This window comes from Haemaphysalis longicornis, unplaced genomic scaffold, assembly GCF_048455015.1.
Source record: "Haemaphysalis longicornis isolate Haplotype H1 unplaced genomic scaffold, Haemaphysalis longicornis Haplotype H1 scaffold_6, whole genome shotgun sequence".
Lineage (NCBI taxonomy): Eukaryota > Metazoa > Arthropoda > Arachnida > Ixodida > Ixodidae > Haemaphysalis > Haemaphysalis longicornis.
Window position 1 is genome coordinate 105,307,793 of NW_027526407.1, and position 19,923 is coordinate 105,327,715.

Here is a 19,923-nt window from a genome sequence, read left to right on the forward strand (position 1 = left end):
CTGACGTCGGAAATTGCTGCGTTCAGTTCTTCTAAAGTAAACGGAAGGACCAAGGCAGGTGCAGCAGCTTGCAGAGGAGCGATAGCGTTTACTGTGAGCGCATGTGCGTCGACGAGGTTGCCGACAGGAGCTTGCAATACTCTTCGGCTGCTTCAATCTGGGAAATGTTTTCATGCAGTGATAGCGTACTGAATGGGTGCAGCTGCGAGATATTGTTACGCATGCACTTTACAACGTGCCAGATGAGCGGGGAAGGTTTCTGAACATCTAAATTTGCGCCAAGGTCTTGCCATCGCTGTCTTCGTAACTTTTTCGAATGGCGCATCACATGTCTCTCTGCCGGGCGGGCTTGTTGCAGGTCTTCTAAAGTTCTGGTGCTTTGCACCTTCCGCTCCGCACGCCTGCGAATGGCTCGTAATCTCTCATTTTTCTCATCCGTCTTGATGTTCAAACGCCTTCGCATCACACACGACGATTCCTTAAGGCAGCGAGATATGGTTGGAAGGAGGTCATCATCTAGTTGCAGCAGAAATTATCTGATCGACACTGTATTCATAGGCGTCACAATTGGTTCCCTTCATTTTAATTCCCAGTCGGGGCGCATCTTTACCGAGGTAGGATAGCAAAATCGGGTAGTGGTCGCTTCCCCTAGTTTCCATGTCGGTGCGGCATGAAAACCTTTGAGCGCTGCGGCTTGAGACAAATAAAACGTCAATGCAGCTGCTGACTGTCCCGTTTTTCATATATGTGATGCCCCCAATATTAAGTGGCAAAATAGAGTGCCTCATCATTGGCTCGGATAGTTTCCCTCCGCGGGAAGTTGTATATGCACTGCCCCAGATCTCATGGTGCGCGTTAAAGTGTCCGCAAACAAGGTTAGGCGGGGCCGTGCTGCTTATTATACTTTGTAGCCTTGAGGCATCGAAACCATTGCCTGGCTCTATGTATGCAGCGATAAATGTGAAATATTGAGCGCCGATCATGATTTTGGCACTTACGTATTCTTCAGTTTCATGAGTAGGCACGGCAACTCTGGCTACAGGCACGTCATTGCGGAATGCAACAAAAAGCCGAGTTACGCCGTTTGAGCGTTGCGAGTGTAGTAGATGGTAGTTTTTTTAATTTAAAGTCATCTTCAACCCGAGATTCGCATGTTACAATGACAGGAAACCGATATGTACGTACGAGTTGCCGAAAGACAGCTTTGATCGTAGTCAACGTGTATTCCACTGGAAAACTGTACATGTTTTAGATTTGCGTTGAGAAAAGGTTTCAGGTTGCGTTGATAAACGGTTGCGGGTGTCCGACGAAATCATTTTCTTTGGTCTCCGGAGCCAAGCCGCCAAGTCGAAGAAGAGGCAGCCCCAAGATGTTCTAGGGACAAGACAGCGTCTACTTCTGGTATACGTTCGTAGGAGGGGTTGGCACGCAGCAGAGCCCTTATGGCCGCAAATAGCATGGGGATCAAGATGCCAGTAATGTCGGCCTGTGTGTCTTTACCTGCCTTCTGCTCATTCTCCGTGCGGTAACGTCGACTTGCTTGCGAACTTGTACCCTGCGAGAGCGCGTCACGTGTGACCTCAGTAGTCTTGGTGGTCCGCTGGTCCCGCGTGGCTGGCGCTTAAGACTTGCTGGCGGGAGCTTCACTTTGTAGAGGAGGGTTATTTGTAGGCACAGCCAAGCCTGAAATTACAACTTCTGTGTTCGATGGTGGTTGGCGTCACGCAGGAGCTTTAACTTGTCTTTGCTCGACACTGCGAGCAAGTGTAGCCGCCTTCTTTTTTGAGCAAGCCCCGTACGACGCGGGATGTGGGCCATTACAATTCGCGCATCGGGGTTGGTAGCGCGAAGGGCAGTCGTTGTGTGTGTGCTCTCCAGAACAGATCTTGCAGCGGAGTTTTCCCTTGCAGTTCTTAGCGATATGCCCATGTCTCGGAAGTGTGAAGCACTTCACAGCAGATCTAACGTATTCTGTGACGGGGAAGCTGTAAACTCCAAGGAACACTCGAGCTGGCAAAGGAGAGCCTGGCTTGAACTCCAAGATGACGGAGCGTTCACGACTTTCAGCGATGGCTTGGTTTTTATCTCGTGAGTACGTGACTTGCCGACGAGGAGATGTCACATCTTGATCGTGCAGGTGGTTCCCCAGTTCGTCATTTGTGTACTCGAGGGGTACGCCTTAAATTTTCCCATACGTCGCCATGTATGACTGCGGCACGCGCGTGTCGACTGTTACGGCGTTGAACGACGACAAGGTCACAATAAGGCTGCAAGCTTTGTTCAGGCGATGGGGTAAAATTTGTTTTTGCGCCGTAGCCACCACCTCAGACGCCAATGTTTTGGTTCGCTCTCCACAAACTGTAACCTTCGGCTGGTTTGAGATCACGGGAATTTCGGCGGATTTATTTTTTTTGTAAGTGGCAATCGTGAATTCTCCTTCATTCATTTCCGTGTCAGCCGTGTCAGAAGGCGCATTTTCACTGTCGGGCGCTCGGTCAACAGCACGATTTTTAAAGGCTGGCGCATTTCCCCGGTTATCCTCACAATTGAAGTCATGTGCAACTGCAAGAATACCTTGATGCGGTCAACTTGGGGTAGGCAGAACCTGGTTAGTGGCATCCATTACGGCACCATGTGGCGCAGGCGATGGCAGCGCCATGCTCAAATGTTGGGACCGCTCGCAGCTGCGCTGAAGCCGTTTGACGCGGTGAGTCCGCCTTTTTGAAGTCACTGGATGGCAGTAAGGAGGCATGCCGAAGGATTAAAGGCACTGCGAATAACGAGTTCTCCACAAGCCAAAAAACTCCAGAGCGGCTAAAGCAAGCAGCCGGCTCAGCCAATTTTCGTCTTCCTCTTCCGGTCGCAAAAGAATGGCGCAATAGAGTACACACCGCGCTGATACCGCGAACGATCCAGGATTGATTATGACTTTGGGAAGGTGTTTTGGGAAAGAGGTAAGAGAACCGCTGAAAAAATGAAAATAAATAAAACATTAGTGTAATTGTGCGGTATACAGTGGTTTATTTTTCTTACTGAAAGGGTTTTTAGTTCGTTTATACTCTTTATGTAAACGTTCCTCGGTTTGTGAGGCCCTGGCGATAATGGTATGCCCCCAGGTTTTGTTGTGGGACGCAGTGTTGGTGCTGGCATAAATTCCCGTGAGACAGCCGCTTTAATGTGATGGCGACTGTTGCGGGAATGGATGGCAATGATGGCCGGGCATTCTTCAACCGAACAAAAGGGGGAGATGAACTTCAATGCGCAGGCGCGACACTTGCTTGTTTCACGTATCTTTTCTTTCGTCTCAGCCTTACTACCGTTCTTTCCACATACAATTGGTGCTGCACGTATTCTAGATGGAGACTAGTTTGTCGCATCTGTGTTCCTCAGTCGTAGCTTCCGGTTTGTAGCGATGGGGTATTTCCGCGGAAGCCTGAAGAGCGCGGCTGATAGCGGATGAATATCAGCCACTAGAAAATGGAAAAATAGGCCTTCTCCATCTGTCGCGTAAAAAACGCGGTTCAAGTTTTATACGCGCCCCCATTGTGCCATACAGGTCAATTGATCGCAGGTAAATTCAGGTTGTTTATGATGGTTGAATAACCTGCTGGCAGAAGCAATCGTTTAGTTGAAAAACAGTTCGTTCAGCCTGACTTGATCACAAATTTTCGGTAGGTTTAGTAACGGGGGAATTATAAATTGCAAACTACCGTGGTTGACAAGCCAATGAGGGCCCTTACAAATACATCAGGACAGAAATAATGAATTAGCGGAACGTTCTATTACGTCCTAGTGTACAGAAAGAAAAATACATTTTCTTTTTTTGCCAGTTTATGTATTGCAAGTGCATTGTGTTTAACGTAGTCGTATTTCATAAAATAACTATGTAATGGTCTGTTATGTTTACCTTCCTATTCGTCCTTGTATATTGAAAAGTACTTTTCGTAAGTTTATTCATTTTTTAAATAACTTACATGCACTAAAATGGCATTGAGTAACGGGTTTTACTAGTAAAAGAGTGCATACCTGAGGAGAATTGTGTAAACCACGCAAAAATACAGGCAAAAAATGGCAAGCAAGCAGCCGCAAACGCTTATCTCGACGAACACAAAGTACATGAATATGAAGAGCTATATCTTGCACTAAGAGAGAGAAACATCCTCCAAATTCAACCTAATACAGACAATCGCATGCACGCACTTAGAAAAACGCAAAAAAAGTGGTTACACAAAATTTACATGAAAGACGCAATAACAGTTCAGAAACATAATACGAGAAAAAGCGAGCTTGAAGACGGCCACGAAATGCGTAGTTCTTAGATTCGGCGGCAGTGTTATTAGGACGACAGTTCCAAAGCCGGATGCGAATAAGTTAAATTCATCTGTTTTGCCGTAGTGGCCGGAAAAACTACGCACAATAATTACCCAACGTGAAATGTTAGTCACAACTACAAGATGTAGAGTTGACTGTGCTGAGTTGTAAACACACTTGTGAAAAAAGCATGAAAGATAAAAATGTTGCGTCGAATAAACGGGTAAGTGAAAGATTTAGTTTAATCTCTGTTCAGTTGAGGTGTTCTTGTAATTGCCTGAAATAAACGTTGCAGCTCTATTCCGCATTGCTTTAATCTTGTTATTCGAATATCCGTGGTGTTGGCACCAGAAGGGTGGCACAACCTCGAGCTGTGGTGGAATGTATGTGGTGTAAGCTAGTTGAAGAATGTTAGATGGAGCATGACGAAAATTTCGATCCAAGAAACCTAATACCCTGGAGGCCTTGGCGCAGATGACGTCGATGTTGTTACTCCAGGAAAGGCCTTCGTGAGTGTAACCCGTCGGGTATTTGTAGGATGAAACGTGATTCAGTTGGTGTCTAATAATTTGACAGTGGAAAATTAATTTTTCACGGTTACGGGTAAAGGAGACAACTTTGCACGTCGATACGCTTAGTGGCATTCTACACCATTCTACACCATTCTGATATTATATTTAGGTCATTTTGAAGCGAGAGGTGATTTTTAGTACTACAAATTGAACGGCAGATAATGCAGTCATTGGAAAAAATTCGCATTGGAGAAGAGATATTATCGGGCAAGTGCTTTATGTATATCAAAAAGAGTAAGGGGCCAAGAACGCCTCCCTGTGGTACACCGGTGGTTACATAACATGTGGGAGAAATAAATTATTAACTGCTCTAATCTGTTGTCGAAGTGAAAGAAAATTGCGAAGCCATGAAAGAGTGAGTGAATCTAATCAAAGAGCAGAGTGTTCAGAAAGTAGGCCGCAATGGTTCAAGTGGTTTCAAAAAATGTCAAAATGTAAAGTCAGTTTGCTGGTTATCGTTCATATTAACATGTAAGTCCGTCGTAAATTCAAATAACTGTCTGGCAAGATCGGCCTTTCATGAACATATGTTGATAAAGAAAAAAGAAACGGTTTCATTGAGGCGATTGTACACGTGTGAAGCGATATTGTTCTCAGGCATTTAACAGCAAATTCACATGAGTGATATCATACGGTACATCTCGGCGAATGCTTATTTCTTCTTTTGAATATGGTTATGACCTGAGCCAATTTTCAGTGGTCTGTAGAAGCAATTCGAGATGACAATGTTTGCCGAGAAATGTGATGAAAAATTTCACTAGAAACAGAGATGGTGCTTTTTAGAATTTTAGAATAAATGTTATCCCTGCCAGAAAATGTAGATAATTATAGAATACTAATCAGACAGGAAACACCTTCCTCAAAAATTTCAATAAGTTTCATGTACGGCCAAGCATCTTCAGGAAAGACAGGCAAGTTAGAATAATCATTTTGATTAAATACCGATGAGAAGAACGAATTAAAAGCTGAGGGACATTCGCTTTCATGTAGTGGCTTGCGATAATAGTCATTCAAAGATATTGTGTTAATATTATGATCATGCGATATCACTCACCGAAACGTTTTTGGGTTTTGATGTCAGGAAAAAAGGCAGGTAACGGAAAAAGTACTCATCTTTAGCTGAGTGCAATTCGCGGCATAAGCGTCAAGGCAATCTTTGTAATTATTGCCCAGTGGAGTGTGTACGGGTGTGCTTTGCACGTTGATAGAAGGGTTTCATTTTATTCCTTATCATGTTTAGTGCTCTTGTAAACCAGGGATCAGTTTTGTAATACGTTTCGTGATCAGGGCAACCCACAAGTTGATAAGTGTAGGCATAATGTTTTTAAATTCCAGAACAGTTGTACTGTAAAATATTGGAGTAATTATTGGTTAACGAACGTGTCGAACTCGTGATTATTTTGGTAAAGTGTGTTTTGTTGTAGCCATGAATTTGTTTAGTTTAGACACTAGAGAACTGCACTTGAAGTTTAATTGATGCCGGCAGTAATTGATGGTCGCTAACTCCTTTATGGTGTGATACAGTGTGAAGGGATTTGGGTGCAGTTGTTAGGATCAGATGTAATGTGTTCTGATCGGCAGTTGGCTTGTTAATTACCTGAGATAAGTTAAAATTGAGAGTGAAACCAATGAATTGTTCAGCGATGCCAGGAGTAAACGATAAATGATCCCAGTCAATTTGCGGGAAGTTAAATTCGCCAAAGAGGTAAATTGTGTGTGTATGGCTAAGTAGAATCGCACCGTTGATGCTGTACTGAAGTTCGGAAACGCAGGTGCTCCATGAATCAGGTGGCCTGTAGAAAACCCTTATTAGTGTCTTGATCAAACTTATTATTACCACACCCCATACAATGCCTAAAGTGGCATTGGAATTGAATAAATACGGAGACAACCTCTTTTAAAAGCAAGAAGTCTTTTTGGATGTGTGCTATAGTTTGCTTTTTTGATCCTATTTACGTATTATATATGTGCAGTCCTTTTTACGTATTATATATGTGCAGTCCCTGTTATTGTAAAAGGCCTGAGAAAATAACGTTCACCGCTGTCACAACCAACTCAGAGAATAACGCCTGAAACAGGGGTCGCAGTAGTGTCTATGTTGTTTCTATCAAATTTAAAGGCGCAATTTCTTTATTAGAGAATAATGCGTAGGGATTTTGTTCAGAGAATGAGGCCTCAGGAACACCCAGAGCGTAACAGAACATGTCATAATCCCGAGGGTGTGTTCAGAGTATGTTTTTCTCGTTTCATTGGTTCAGCTTGCACTTTCTCGCCTAATGGAGGTCTTAATCGCTTTGTTAGTTTTTTAAGAAGTGTGACTTTAGTTTTAAATTGGAACAGAGAAAAGAAGTTGACGAGCGTTTTGGATTTTGTAAGTTTTTAAAATACTTGTTATGTTTTATACTAAATTTGGGGAAGATGTGGCACACAGTTCCCTTTGGTTTTTACGAGTTTTGATGCGTAACCCTGCGAAAGCTTCAGACCTTTACGAGCTTCGGAATGACATTTTCTTCTGAGGACTGTAAAGTGGGGTGTTCTCGCGAGTGTTTTGGAACGGCAATGCCAGTTAAGTAGCGAGCATGCGACAAGTTTATTTTGGGTTTCTTTCGAAATATTAATATACAAACCAGTATGATGATTGGTGGCGGCATTGCTATTATCCTCAAAAATATTGCTCTCAATGCTGTCTTTCAGAGTGCACCTGATTTTTTCATTGGTGGAGCAAGTAGGCTGAAAATATAGTTGCGGAAAATGAGTACCTTATCTATCAGAACGTACAGCAATCGCCAGCCTTCCTTTGATACTTTGTGGTAGAAAGACGAAAGAAGTATTCTTCAGGGCTCTTTTTATTTGGCCAAGATACAGAAAAGCAACATTCCATCTTCTGATTACGTTGCGTTGCTTAAGAGCCCGTCTTGCAACCAGCCGGACGGGGAGGAGAAAAATTTTCAACTTTTGATGTCAGCTCTCAAACCTTAAGGTCTGAGCATTTTCGTTAAACAAGATCACAGGATGACAATTAGGTGTACCAATAAAGTTGACGTAGCTTCGATAGTCAGGAACTTCTGTTAAACCCTAAACACTTTTGGTAAAGATGCCAACACTAGTGAAGAGCTAAGGGGAAATTATTTTTTGAACAGCATTTTTCTGTGTCTTTTGGGGAATTTAAAAAAAAATAAAATGCCTTGTTCCCAGGAAAATTCGTCATCTGTTTATTTTTGAGTCGCCCGGCAGGTCTTGTTGTAAATGGCCCCCGCTGCTGTAACATTGCTTACTTGGCAAAATGCTTGAAATAGTCTTGTGCAGAACGGTGGGATATCCTTCATTCTGTAGCTGGGACCTCTTATTCGAAGTTCACACACTCGCTCATGAATTGCTGGAACAAAAAATTCAGAACTAGTAATTCGAAGTATCTCTTAATATGTGGATATATCCGGGAAATATTCTTAAATCATTGGATTTTCTCGTCTGTAAATAAACAAGTCTTTTCTGGGACATAAGGTATTACGATTGCAGTCATTAATTACTTATTTACCGGTTGTCATTCAAGATAGCCCCGTGCCATCTTATAATGCCGTGATTTGGCATAGCAATCTCTTTTGAAATACATTTCAGGTCAATAAATAGAATAACTGTTTTATCCAGCCAACAAAACATGTTTAAACAAAACTTGTTTAAATTCAACGGAATATCTTTGAAAGTAGTATTGTTTTTTATGTATTGTTCGCACAACAGCCGACATAAATTTTATGTTCCTGAAGTAAAGGTAACTTAGTTCCGAGAAAAACTAGACTCTTTTCAACACCGTTTTTCAGCCTACATACGCTTGAATTTATTTGTGGAATTCAGTATTCCGAAGTGCACTGAAATCATTGACGTGGCCGTTTTTCCTATAATTCCGTTCATTTCACATCGAGTTGTGCTTGTTATAAAATCCTCTATTACTTTTTCCTTTACTACTCATGTACCCAGTTTTCCTACTGTAAATAGCTGTATATAAATTCTTGGTTTCGCTTAACCAACCCCAACGCCTCGAGTTCGTAAATTCCACCACCGTATCCAAGAACTTCAAAACCATCGCCCTGCAAGCCTCTTGCCAAATCAACCGTAGTCTGGGCGATTTGGTTCCTGATCGACACCGGACTTCGGGGAAACGAACTACAGGACCATCTTTACTATCTCCATAGAGGGTTGTATTGAGCGCTTGAGCCCGTTCTTGTCGTCGACCCTCGTCGTCTGAGGCGTTCATATTTGTAAGCGAAGCGAGCATCTTAAGTTCTTGTTGCCATGAGTGCGGGAGTATATCAAGCGGATCGACATTCTGTGCTACCTAGCCAATCTGGTGAAGATGCGGCGACACACCGCAGTTCTGCTCCTTTCGACCTTCTGGTTAGAAAGATGGCCCTCTATCAGCTCTTGCACCGTGTTGTGGAGCCCCGTGCTAAGTAGCCTGTCTGTGGACGCAATCAGGGTAAGACAAATAGCCTGCTCAACCGCATTTGCAATCAATATATAGAGCATCTCTTTGTCATCCTTGCCGAGAAGACGACAGGGGTTGACGTATGTGATTCTGGAGAGGACAAACGCTTGAAGTAATAGAAAGATATCGGATTACTTGAGTACTCGCTTCTTGTGGCAACTCGCCTGATCATGTGTATGTTTTGACTGTTGCTGTATTGGAGGCGCTTGAACGATACGTCACTCTTGGTGTTGGCACGGAGATGTAGGCCCAGTACCTTGATGCTGGGGATTAAAGGGATGGCCTGTCTATCAAGGAGTATTTGAATGTGTTCTTTGATATGTATTTCGGCGTGAGGTCGGATGAGCAGGAGCTATGATTTTTTACAGGAACACTGGAGGCCACAGGCTTTATAACGTGGGCGTAATAGAAGTGTCGGGCTTTGAGTTGATGTGAGCTTCATTTATTTTTTTACTCCTAGCACACTCGCAACGCGCACGCAGGGCCAGTAGACGTTGTGTATTGAGCGCACAGCGTAGCGTGAGGTCGCGTGACGCTATGACGTGGCATTCAGCGAAAATGCAGTGGGTGAATCCGTAGATGTGCTTTGTGAGTCAACCACCTGTATTCCCCGTGTGAGTGAGGGCTCGTAGCCAAATAAGTAAGGCAACGGGCCCTCGCTGTGTTACGCTATTCGTTGCAGGTTCGACTCCTGGTGGCGCCAGTAAAATCTTTTATTTGTTCGCGGGAGTTTTCTGTTGACATCAACGGTCGCGAAAGAACCCATGGGGGGTAGCGGTATAAAGCTCTGCTTTAAAAGCGCTTGCATATGAAGTCACTGGAGTACACGTGGCGAGAGCTGTCCTTTCCTCACGGCTTCACTCGCTCGAACTTGTGGTGGGAGGTCTTTTTCGGCCAGAGTTACTATACCAGAGTAATGAATTAGCAGAGGCTTGCTATTTGATAGCTAGGCTTCTATCCTAAATAAAGGGCAGTCTAGCAACAAAAGGCACATCATTCATACTTTATATAGGCCAGTATTTTTTTGAATTTCTGTTTTTCTATAGATTGTTTAAATTCATTGTCGATGAATATTTACGATGAGCATACAAGAAATAATTATTTAGAATGAGCTTATTTCTCTGCCGCAGCCAGTAGCCAGAAATTCAAGTTAAAACTAAAGCGACGAGCCCCTGCAATATATGACACACATGATCCCACAATGCTGTTTGTGAATAATCCCCAATAAACATTTCGTGCATGGGGGGCAAGAGTGCGGGCACGTGTTGGCGGGGCACAAGAAAGAATACCAAAATTTCACTTACTTGCGTTTGGACTGTTGAAAGTAGTAAATACCGAGCAGTTGTAATTCCAATTTACCAATTCAATTCGCTCATAGTCGGAAATGTTAAACCAACCACCTATAAAAACAATTGTGCCTTATTTCGTCACCGTTCCAGAACCTCGTGTGTACAATAAAATTGTTTAAAACCATCATAGTCGTGAAAAATCGTGACGTTTTCACTCTTCGTTAATTTAGTAAGAAACGCAGTAATTATATGAAGGCATTGCAAAGAAAATAGATGATAGTAAATTATTTGTAATTTTGCTGCCTGCAGCGAGTATTTTCTCCTGGGACGAGAAGTAGTAGCTCGCAAAGAGTTTTGCTGAGAGATTTCTTTTTTAATACACCTCTCAGGTGACTTGTTTGGAAGAGATTTTTAATACACTGATAACAGAATACATAAAAAAGTGAACAGGAATAATCATACTATGAATGAAAGGCGTTGCTTAGTCTGAAGTATTACAGCAACGCAAACTATGCTGTGGTAAGTGATGTTCTGTGTATTTTATCGCGTTACCTCATTTTGTAAAAAAATACACGTTCAGCATTATTTAAAAGACTGTTGGCGTGTCTCAAGGCAAGAATACGGACGCGGAAACATTTCCTTTGGAGTTCTCAAAACAGAACATTAAAAGATCGTCTATGAGCACTGAATTCTTGCTTTGGTCAAATAAACACTCTTTGGGAAACATGTGAAGCAATAGGTGAAGACGTTTCCAAAAACTGATAAAAGTAGAGATGCTTACTTCAGAGTAAGCATGGAAAAGAACTAATATAAAAATAGCATTACAGGATTCTTTCCTCAAAATAGACGTCGCATTCAATTAAGCACGCCGGTATACAAAGCATTAAAATTACCCTTCGGCGTCCCCTGTCAAAGCGGGTGCCTTTTTCGTCATACAAGCACTAATTACACCTCGAGCACACACATAGAAATTGCAACACTTGCGCATGTGCTCTCAGTTTTGAATTGAAATAGATCCTAGAACGAACACTTAGCCATGCTTTACACATTCATGTAAAGGTAGACGAAGGGAGTATGGCTGTGTGTAGTTGTCATGAGAAACCACCCAAAAGTGGTACTTGCCTAAAACCCCAGAGGAGTACGTGCCAAAAAGAAACTATGAAGCCGGAATCAAATGAACAGGAAGACGAGAAGAAGAAGAAAAGGAGGAAAGCGGGGGGCGAAGGCGGAAGACGAGAAGACCAGGCGTCGCTCTTGGAACCGCCCCAGTGTCAACGGTTCCTGATGACGCCTCATAACCTCTGACAGAAATTAGAGGCTGCGATCATGAAGGGAGTTCCCACGGCAACGCACCGTCAGCGGCTAAGGGCACGACAACCAGCTGGGCTACAGGCGGCGACGCTCGGGCTTCGCTGTGACACTAGTTCCACATCGCAGCTAGGGCTACGTTTCCTTGCCTGTTGGCGGCGACGGCTCGGCTCACTTCCTGCAATCCTCACAAGACAGGACAGGTGCCTGGAAGACATCTGCTGCAGCGTGAGGCTACACCATCCTTAAAGACTTTTACGGAAACGCGAACCGCGAGAAGACTTCTTCCCCTATGTAGAGTTAATTGTCCTGTGCTGTTATATGTCTTCTGCATCCAATAAATGTTTCTCTGCATTCTGTCCACTTGGTGAATTGACTTGACAGTAGTTCACAAGAATGTAGAAAAATGCTTCGATTTTGTAGCTTTTCTCGGCAGGAGGGGAGGTAAGCAAGAAAGCTAAGCTGGTGAGGGAATTAACGCGTTTCCAGTGTGTAAACCGAGAAGAATAATTGTGACCTTGGTAAGCCCTTGAAAAGCTAATGTTGAAACTGTTTCTTGGAAGCGATACAGTTACTTTAAAAAAGCTTTGCGTAAATTTTAATCAGTGCAGTTGCAGTTTTCCCAAGTGAAGGAGTGTGACTTGTTGAATTTTGGAGCTCCATGACAGTCGCGATCCAGTCGCCTACACTTCAACCAGGTCTGAGAATACCTGGTAGCAGGAAAAGGCACTGAGCAAATCGCATGGTCATGGGTCCCCTAAGCGAAAATATGATATATTTGCTCCTGCTTCTAATATCTGCGCTCTATATGGTCCCGGGAGTCGGGTACCATCGGGATCACGATGAGCCAAATGCAGACGCTGTAATGCAAGGACAAAACAACTAAGACCACCCAACAGTGTTCCTGACGCAGTGATTGCCAAATCCCAGTTCAGCTCAACAACGCAAAAATCCCCCAATACGGCCATCGTCATTTAGCGTTTGTGAATTTTTTTGTAATACTGTTACTATAACTGAGCACGCAACCACATGCGCCTCACCAAGCAAAAGCGATACCTCAGCAAGAGCATAATTGGGCACTCGCCTAATATTGTTTGCGTAACTGGCATGCTCGTAGGTTGTTGCGCGAAGTGGGCGTCCGCGGCCTGTGCGCTTATACCAGCAGCCGTGCACCACATCCTGAATCTTAGTTTTCGCGCGAAGCCCGCCCGCTTGGGTGCCTCCCCATTGCTTAATGCCGAGGTCACCAGTCATTTGTACGCGGCTGGGCGACGAAGATATAGGCCAAAACGTCAATGAGAAACATTTCAATAAGAAGGACACACTGATTTTAATTGATTTGGGGCGTACGTTGTTTGCCCTCAGTTCCCAATACACTGTGTAAGATCCCGATGCTGCATTAGTTGCGCTACAGACGCCGGATGTTTAACTATTATTGTTATTTTGTGCTTTCGCACTAAAGTGGATGCATGAGTTGATTGTTCGAGCTTAAAAATTTTTTGCGGAACTTCCCTCCACTGACGCGCTTTCAATGCTGTGCCTGCTGGTGATACTAATGAAAACGTTACCCTCCTTCGGGCTATTTGCGCCTTTATTTTCATTTTTTGTGTGTTCTAGCGCAAATTGCTTCAACGGGTTTCTTTCAAACACATCATATTAGCGTCTCTATATTCGCCCTAGGGTCTTTGTTTTGCGGCGCGAGTTTCACCAGTAAGATGACTGGCACACGTCGTAGATTCTTAAAATGGGCGATCTGTGAGGCGGGTGCGCGCCGGTTTTAATGAGGTGTCTTTCAGTGGGGTTATAATCCCGCAATCACAATTCTACAAATTTTGCGTTTTTAAATCATATTTGTTGCTTTCGCAAACTGGGGACAATATCCCCGTAAATCTCCAGATTCCTGACCAATGCCTGAAGGGGGTATTGGCAATAAAAAATGAAAACAACAGACCTTTTGTTAAGCTACCAGGTCGATAAAGCCAGTGTGTATACATTCCTTCTTAAGAAACAGCATATGTTATGTTCTTCCCTGGTGTCGTACAGTTTGTGCTGTTCTATCACAATTTTCATTTGCTTCTGGCATTGTGCGAAGAAACAGGAATTGCAGCACAACATACGGTGTTTTGGATACTTGGGTTCAGATACAACGGAATTCACACAGGGTTTTTGTTGTTGCTATAAAGCAGGGGTAGGCAAACTTTTTTAGGCGGAGGGCCTACTTGCATGAAGCCTCCGCGGTGTGCCCGACGGTAAATCTGAGGAGAGGGGCTAAAAAGTTTACGGCACGGACGCCGCGGCGACCGTATAGTGGCGACAATAACGAAGACAGGCAGCCACGTCACGAGCCCCACTCTAACGAAAGTAACGACGCTACAGGCCGAAGAGGTCGCTATAGCACTGGCGATAATGCAAACGCCTGCGGAAGTAATTATTACGGATTCTCAGCGTGTAGGAGCTACCTCTAAGGTCGCATCTCACACACCGCAATGAAGATCTTCAGAAGATTTTGAAGAAAAGCGTATCTATTGTCTCGGCACGGGCTCACACTTCTCTCCGTGGCAATGTCTTTGCCCACGAGACTACTCGAAGTCTAAGCAGGCGAGCGCCGGGAGAAAGTTGGCTAGAGACGGCCATCCCCTTGACTTCATTACAGGAGGTGACACAATGAGCCTTCTTACACCCTTTCTAGACTAAAAGGGTGTAAGAATCTTGTTCCACGGCGACAACCTTCAAAAGGTATTTTGGCCAAAAAAGGGTGTAAGGACGAAAAAATGGTGTTCGTGTGAGCATCCTAAAAAAGGGTGTAAGGTGGCTCAACACCCTAAAATGAGGGCGTGGGCAGTGGAGCTACGAGTCACGGTGTGGATGTGCGCAAAGTCACCATGATATACAGACATTCAACACGCACAAGTTACACTTGGAACACAAACGAATTTAGCAAGAAATCGAACTGGATACAAGTAGTAGAGGGAGTGCACACTTATTTACTAATATATGAGCTCCTCTTGCTTTTATTTCCAGCAGAGGGAAGCCGAATGATCAAGTCGGTGGGTTTGTCGCAAAAATAACATATTTTAGCGCTATTTTTTGAACTATGCATTGTAACAGGAGAATATACAAATCAGCAAACCCATTTACAAAAACGTTTTTATCGCGAGGTAGTGAATACGTTCAATGACTCATGCAAATTTTATTAAATTACAAACAAATCTTCCCCGCCGTCTAAACACCGTTTAAAAGGGTATTTATATTTCATCCCCTCTTTCCCAAAAGATTTTAAAGCTACAAATTAGGGTGTTGAAAACTAAGGAAAGGGTGCAAAGAAAAAGGGTGTAAGAGACCTCCAAATTTGTAGGTATTTCATACCCGTTTACACGAGTGGACAGAACATTTTCTAGTAGAGGAATATGTTTTCTACCTCATGATGATTCACACAACATAAATTGGCATAATTTATAACAAGTGAAGCTGTTTAAGCTTGAATTGGGTTCCATGGATTTACAAAATAGACAGAAAAATAACTACGCCCCCTGTAAAGGGGGCACCACCGCATATACGTCTTTATAACAGCGAAGCCAGCATTGGATACTGTTCGAGTCTGGTCACAGGAAGCGCAAGCCTATGCTCACCTCTTACTATACCAAACGTCGCAGTGGCTCAGCGGCTAAGGCGTTTTGCCGCTGAGCACGAGGTCGCGGGTTCGATTCCCTGCCGTGGCGGCCGCTTTTCTGATGGAGGTGAAAAGCAAAAAACACGGTGTGTACGAGATTTCGGCGCATGTTAAAGATCCCCAGGTGGTCGAAGTTAATCCGGAGCCCTTCACTACGGCGCGCTTCGTCGCCTGCGTTGCGTCGGTGCGTTAAACCCTACAATCAATAAATCTCTTACAATACCATTTCAAACGTACTACTCTTTGGGGGATTGCGTTTGGCTGTTATCGGGAGCAGAAGGCGCGCAAAAGTTACCAACATTTTTACATTGTACGGCATGGTCGAGATTGTATTAGCACAACGAGTGTCTCACTCATCGAGAGAGAGATTCACTATATCAACACCTGACACGTGTATCTGGTCACCATTCCTGTGCGTTTTTGAGGAAATAATTTGGTGCGGGTTTCCCTTGTTCCTTCTCCCCTACCCCTCCTTCTTTCTTCATTGTTGCTTTTCTTGTCGACAAGCATATATAAAGCTGGCGCCCCGATGCAATAAATCATTGATTTGTTAGTAAGCGCTTGTGTTTGTCTCGTCTTCGCTTCGTCCCGTTCATTGCGTGCCCTCTGCTCAGAAAATAAATTGGGCGCAGTTAGCACAGGACCGGGATAATCGAAGATCCCTCGGTGAGGCCTTTTCCCTGCAGTCGGTGAAGACAGGCTGCTGTTGAAGTTGATCATGATAATAAACTCAATGGTTCTTAAAATCGCAGTATTCTGCAGAAATCTGAATTGCAGTATATGTCTGAAACTTAACGTTTTAAAAGGCCGTTAACAATGCAGTACACCTAAATAAGCTCATGAACGACATAATGAATGAATCATTGCATGGTAAAACATTTACACTCTACGTTTTTAACTCGGAATTATGGTAAACAATGTGATAAACATATGCAAAAACTCAGAGCTTGTCGTGGCAACACAACCTAGGAACCACTGAAAAACACCTATGTTGAAATAAACGTTTGAGCATTAATTAAAGAATATATTATAAAATATATTAAAAAATTTGTACTTTTTGTTAGGTCATAGGCATTATCTCAATTGTTTCTCTGGTCACTCTTTGCGATTGATGTAGCCTATGGAAACTCTTTGCCCAAGTTTTTCTGCAGATATTTCACATTTATTTAGCCCAAACCAACTTAAGCATACGTGTGATTTAGCAGGAAAGCAGCTTTTGGCATTTTAATGCTGATATTTGCACCACAAACAAAGCTATGTAAAATTACATTTTGCGCGCATTTATTGCCCTGAAAATCTGCCCGCTAACGTATGAGGCACATCTAACTTTTTCAATTTTTTTATCATTACCGGCGGGTCGCATTTGAATGGTTGCGGAATCAAAAACCTTTTTTGAGGTTGCAACTGCTTTCGTTCTCTCGGCCGGATAAATGGTCATTGCGACTCTTGCTGATCAGAAATCTGCAATATTAATGAAAAAAGGCTTTACCTTCTTTTGTGACTTTCATTTCTTCTCCCTCTTTCCCAGTGACACGAGAAATATTTCCAAGAAGCACGAGAGCCTGCCTGCATAAATTACGAACGTATAGTAGAGCGGGAATGAAGCTTTAATAAATATCACTTACGGTAAATCATGGTAGTGGAAACTGCGGGAAAAGTAAAAGGCATTTCCAATTGGGTACATCCATTTATCGGCTTGGCATGTTATTTCTTTTGTCGGTGGATCCCTAAAGACGGTCCAAATGTAATCGTATGTATGATAAAACTGAAAAGAAAATGGCGTTGTGTTAAAATTTTTTACTAATTTACCATGTATCTGTTCTGCATAAACTAATTAGTATTTTTTATGCGCAGTTTATGTCCACTAGTTATTACTCGAGCTTTGTTTTGTCTCAAAATTGTAGAAGTGGGCAGTATAGAAAAAAAAGTTTGCAGCAAGGTATTTCGGGTTAAATGGCCCAGCTAACTAGCAATAATAAACACGACATAGGGAATTAAATACACAACTGCTTAGAAACAATAATTCCATCGTTCAGTGGTTTCGCTTTGCCAGGATGCTTTAGTAACAGCGAAACGTACTCGTTATTCCTGCCTAGAAGTATTTCCCTCCTTGTATTTGAAGAACTAGCACTGAAGGTCTAGGTTTATTACAATAATTTATACGTAAGAGGCAAATACAACAACCAAGGGCGTTTATTCAAAGCGGTCCCAACGTTTCGGAGCCAACTCGGCTAGTTCATTAGGGGTGACTATGTACAAACAAGAAGCAGCGCTTATATAGGTCCGACGCAAGTCCGACACTCAGCGCAGTGCATTGGCCGAGCACTGCGAAAAAGGTGACCACAGGATTAACTTTGACGGCGCGCAGGTGATTGGCACCGAAACCAATTACTCACAAAGATTACAGCTTGAGTCCTGGCACATACAAGCGCACCACCAAGGCCTGAATAGATCCCTCGGAGCCCTTCCCACCATCTACAGCTACGGCCTCCGACGCGCAAGGGCAAGAATCAAGTAAGAAAAAAGAAAAAGAAGACGACACCTATATAACCGCTGCTTCTTGTTTGTACATAGTCACCCCTGATGAAGGAGCCGAGTTGGCTCCGAAACGTTGGGACCGCTTTGAATAAACGCCCTTGGTTGGTGTATTTGCCTCTTAAGTTTAACCCAACCAGACAGAGTTCTGTCGAAGATGTTCACATTCAATAATTTATACGGTACTTACACTTTAAATATGAATCCAAATTGGCTACCCCATCATCAACAAGGCCTACATGTATATTTAAAGCGTTACTTCCGCAAAGCTACATAATTACACTACTCGCGTCCTTTTGTTGTATATTAATAAAAATTGCAAGCAGAGATCGGCACATGGCATACATAAAGGATGTTTATAAAGGGGCAGCGATCGTGTTTTGATGAATCCGAAATCATTTTTTGATCTGAATAGAGAAACTAGGGTAGTCGGAACGAATAAATTGAACGAATAAAAGCACAATTGTTTTCAATCAGAAGATATAAAATTACGGCTCCAAAGTTTTACAAATTTGTTTGCGATTTGAGTGAAGGAAAGTGACATACTGTAGCAAAAACATTTTCCATAAAAAAATCAAACACAGTCCTTACCCGCATTATAAGAGACATCTCAGCTGAAACGCCTGATGTCCATGTCCGAATGATAGGAAAAAGCGCAAGCAAGGTTACGCAGGGAAGCAAACCCATTGTGGCAAAATGTACCCCTTTCTAAGCAAACTTTTTATATCAACTACAGGCCTATTGTCAACGCGGCATGGGAACAAAGAATTTTTCAGTGTGTCAAACCCGCAGCTTAAGCCGATGCGGAAGTCCAGCTGCTCTGCGGAAACAATGCTAAACCTATTCAAAACAGTCATTTTTTATCTTAATTTTTTCCCACACCAATGGTAGCAACAGGACTAAAAAGGAAAAACGCCGAACCGTATGGTTTACAAAAAATGTTGTTCTGAAATTTGACTTTGAATATGAATCGCCCAAGAGACTAGGGGCAGAGCTGCGTATGTTACAATAATCCTATCTCGCACTCTTGTATGAAACTGAAAAAAATCTTGGCCCTAGAGAGATCGAACCGGTAGCATGTTGAATGACGGGGGCTGGAGGTTAGAAAACCCAAAAAGTCCTGAAAATTTAGCTTTTAAGAATGCCAATCACTCACGCCAACGCGGACCAGCGGCAACCACAAAGAATGTCATATTTAATGCGCTAAGACGCCCGTCAGTGGGTTACGGCATTTTTGGGGACATTTACCCACACCAATGAGCCTTTATTGTAGCCGTGGGAGTGAGTACCAGGCCCCAAGAAGTCGGATAGCAAAAACTGCGACAATAATATTTTCTACCCGTAGACATGATTCCGTCGTGGCCCCAAAGACGCCCGAATTCCGTTGTGACCCCAAAGATTCCGTTGTGGCTCCAAAGACGCAAGTACAATTGAAGACAGAAATATTTGAAGGCTAAATTCTGCTACGTTTTCTGACGTACTGGTGCACAAAGGACCACGTGCTAAACTAAGTTTATGGGTGCACGCTGAATAAATCGTAGATAGCATTGGAGAATTGGGCAAGTAACAGGCGACAGGAAAACCATACTTACGTGTAATGGTCCCTCTGTGGGAGCAAACATGTGGACGACCCTGCATTTTACCCTAGTGGCCAAACGGACGAGCAGAGATGTGGGTTTAGAACAATTTAACTGCACCGGCTAGATACAGGTTGCCCCTAATTATAGTCACATGTAACTCCTCGTCCAGCCCCCCCCC

At 43.3% G+C, this 19,923-nt stretch overlaps 1 long non-coding RNA gene across 1 annotated transcript; it reads right to left on the reverse strand.

Annotated features, from left to right (window-relative positions):
• Window positions 1-8,051: 8,051 nt before the first annotated feature.
• On the reverse strand, window positions 8,052-18,846 carry LOC144141854 (uncharacterized). The gene is made up of 5 exons (XR_013316717.1): window positions 18,757-18,846; window positions 17,256-17,395; window positions 17,120-17,196; window positions 10,668-10,763; window positions 8,052-8,259 (listed from the first exon to the last, which is right to left on the reverse strand). It is a non-coding gene; the product is annotated as an uncharacterized LOC144141854 (long non-coding RNA).
• Between the last annotated feature and the right edge of the window lie 1,077 nt (window positions 18,847-19,923).